Source organism: Malurus melanocephalus, unplaced genomic scaffold (assembly GCF_030028575.1).
Source record: "Malurus melanocephalus ecotype Western Australia unplaced genomic scaffold, MMel_1.1 scaffold_206, whole genome shotgun sequence".
In the NCBI taxonomy this organism is placed as follows: Eukaryota; Metazoa; Chordata; class Aves; order Passeriformes; family Maluridae; genus Malurus; species Malurus melanocephalus.
The window spans coordinates 186,641-190,571 of NW_026623438.1; positions in this window are offsets into that span (position 1 = coordinate 186,641).

A 3,931-nucleotide genomic window follows, 5' to 3' on the forward strand; every position below is an offset into this window, starting at 1 on the left:
CAAACTCCAAACAAGTAAAAAAGAACCAAAAAAACCCAGAGGATTTTTTAGAAATCTGCACTTTTTAAACTTGTCCCCAGTTTCTATACATTTGGAAAGAGACTCAAACCTCATTTTAAGGAACTGCTCAAGGCAGTTGTGTAGACATCAGTTCCTCACAACAGCCCTTGCAGGCAAAAGAAAGACAGGCAGCTGCCAGGGATAAGTGTTCCCACTTACGCTGCCACATATTTCCTAAAACAGAGGAGTTGAGCAGGTCTCCTCTTCTTATCATCTTTAGGGGACTTAGTTGACCCCTAAAGTTAGATGAGAATTCCTTCACTGCAAGTTTTAAACAAAGAATAAAGTAACAGTTACATTTCCTGAGACATGCATCAATTAGCTAATATTAAAAAAAAAAGAAAAAAGTTCAGGAATATTTGAATTCMAAGGAACATTTTTAGTTCTATTATAGTGTATTACTCATGTAGGATACAAGCATTATAGTATATCCCAATAAAGAAAAACCTATTCATTAATCTTTGACACTAGATCAGGGCTATGAAATTAATATATTTTTCTATTACAAAAACAAAACTATTTCAGGAAAAATGCTACATCGTCCTTTCACCACCAGTGGTCCAATAGAAGCTACAACAGTCAAACCACAGAAAGGTTTCATTTCTTGTGCAGGTTATCACATGATAATAAATATCTCTGAAATGGCAGCCTCAGAAACAACAAATTCCCTAAATTGAGATGACTGCCAAGAACCAAGTTTTGTGTAATGAACTTCCCCATTCTCTGATATTTCATAYGTTCCTGTTTTTACATGATTTCATGAGAAGTCAGCATGACTCTAATGCAGACTTTAGAAAAAGTTATATGCTTTATGTTATGATTATTATTAAAGGAAATCATTACGTAAAATATTTAATATCTCCAGTTACATCACATTATTGTAACTTTTGTTTTTACAAACACAGAAGTCRTTTCACTGGAATAATTCTTTTCCACCAGGGTTTGCCGGTTCAGAGATAACTACTGTAAGGTTACCYAAGAAGATCTTAAATCCCCATGGCTTGACACAAGTAACACGGGGCCAGAAAGTCTCACCCCTCACAGAGCTCTGTTATCATACATATTTGTAGTCCAGCAGGGAATGATGACAGTGAGYCAGCCCCAGGAAGATGATCCCTTCTTGGTGTCAATCACAGTGAAGATTCTCTCACTCTTTCTCTTGCAGAAAGGCTGGCATGGCCAAGGGAGGGTTCAGGAATGCAGTCAGCGCTGAGCTGCAAGAAACCTTGCTTAAATGTGCTCATTTAGGGATTAAATGCTATTATAGTGATACTACTGAGGCAATGTATTACAAACCCAAACATTTCACTAAAAAGAAAATTTTACTAAACTTGATAAAATATCAAGTTCTAGAGTACTAGGACAAGTAGTTTCTCCTGCCGCTGTTGCACAAAATACATTCTTTGGGTCTGAATTAGTGAAAACARCCTCTGCCTTTACTGAACCCAACATAGTTGTCTTCTTTTTCTACTATGGCAACTTAACCTAATTAAACATGGAAGAAAAAAAAAGGTGGTTGGAGGAGCATAAAAGGAAGCATTGATGCCTTCAGCCACAGAATAATAAGACAGACATTTACATGCAATATCTTCCCTGGAACTGTTCAGGATTACTCAGTCTGAGGCCTGATTTTGAACTCTTTGTAATGATGATGATCCTAATAGTAATAATGTGTTTGGAACAGGCAAATCCATCTTAAATAGTAAATCTGGAGTCATCAATAAACTTACCATGTGTTCCTGACATTAGACCCCAGCAGGATCACCACGGATGGCTGGTACACCTCAATTTTTGCAAGAATCTGCCCAGTAGGGGCATTCAAAATGCTGCTCCCGTAAGTATTTGTACCTGTGGAGCCGACTAACATCAGCTGTAAAGACAGGCACACAGCCAACCATCTCACCTGCTCTTTCCAGACCCATCCTTTGTTAAAGTTCCACATTTCACAAGGATATACATGTATTTAAAACACATGTGGCATAAACCAGAGTATCAGACTGTGTTTGTTCACTGAATAGACTTGCTTTCCAAAATATTTTGTGAAGTGAGATATTGTATTTTTATTAAGATACATTATTTTTTTCACTGTCATTGCTGCCACCATTATCACTCATTAGCAAAATGACACACAGAAATTTGATATGCAAAGAAAACACTCTGCTCAGGGAAATAGTCAGCAAATTTTAAACAAGCTATTGCATCTACAAGCCTTTTTGGCATTACAAATACACTTTGTTTGTATAAACTGAAAACTACTTTAAACCAATGATGAAGCTATTTCTTCATCAAGGAAGTAAATATGCTTCTGAGAGAACTGTGGATCATAATGCACGGACAATGAAGGGAAAAGTACTTATTTCTGTCAATTGTTAACGGTGGTTCTCCTCTAAAATTAATGCTCCGCAGGTATTGCTTACAAGGGAGTTTATGGTACAAAGAACATATATTGAAATAAATAATATATATTGAAAACTTTGCTTTTAATGCAAAATTCGTTTTTAACTAATTCCCTCACTATTACAGGAATATAGTAAGGCACCTGAAGTCATAAAAATATTTATGATCTCCCATAAAACTTAATAATGGACATACYGATTTGTCTCAAAATATACAAAAATAATTGGACTGAGAATTTAAATGCCAGGTTTCCACTTGGAAAAAAAATAGTGATTCCTACTACTACAAAGTACTGAAAATGAAGGTTCAGAATGGAAATGCTGACCAACTATTTACTTCACCCGTGCTAGCTAGACATATAAATGCTCTCAGACACGCTGTAAAAATCTGAGGCTTTCTGTGATAAATTCTGCTTCCATAACCAAAAAAGAATAACCACTTTCCCAGCTTTTCAGATCAGTATAGATATAAGCACAGAAATTCCTATCTTGCAAATTTCTAGACTTCCCAGAAYAGGAAGCAGGAATTATTATAAGTCGTGAGTGAAGATGTATTATAAAAAGTGTTTAGAAAGCATGAATTACACTATTTACTTTTTTTTTTCTTTTTTTAAAGAAACCATCCTTTGAAGAGGTCGTCAAGGCCAAAATACAATTGCAAAGTTAATATTCACTTTTTGGGGCAAATTGAAGGTACTTCTTTCAGATTGTCTCTCCAATACAAGCTGGGGAAAGAGCAATCTAATCAAATCAAGCATGGTTTATACCACAGTTTAGCAAAAGATAGTGTATCTGACACTTTCAGAAATTATTCAGATATTTGGGTACAGTAATTTCTGCACAGCAGTAGGCCAAGGCCAAATATGAAATGAAACTCATCATTAATGTAAAATCCTTTAGCCTCTTCTGCTCTTGAGACTTTTTCACTAGATCCTTTTAACAGGGAATGAAACAGCTTATTTGTGATTCATGTTTTTGCCTTTTCTGGGAGTGGTTCCCAGTACAGTAATGTTTGCCAACAGGACCAAATCACGTTCTTCAGGAGCATGTTCCAGATTTAGCCCCATGATTCAAGCTACCACCTGGTTTTAAAAGGGAAAACCCTTCTCTGTGGAACTATTAACCTGACATGTCTCCAGTCTAGACTAATAATTATGTTAAGAACTGAGTGAGTCCATTATCCACATGGAACGGGTGGAGGCTTTGATAAACCAGTAATAATAGGCGTCAGACTAGTCACTAAGGATTGTTCTTACTTGCTTTCTTATAAAAGGGAACTTTAGGCTCATTCAAGAATTCTGCTTCCATTGGGACTGACAAAGTGTGTTTATTTCCATCAAAGGCATGGGACTGCCCTGTAGTGCCTATAAAATGGGAAATGGAATATTGTTCAACAAAGGTTGACCTGCTCCTGTAGATTTTTGTCAACACTGCTTTTGTTCAAAATGGGAAACAGTGTTCCTCTAATTGTACCA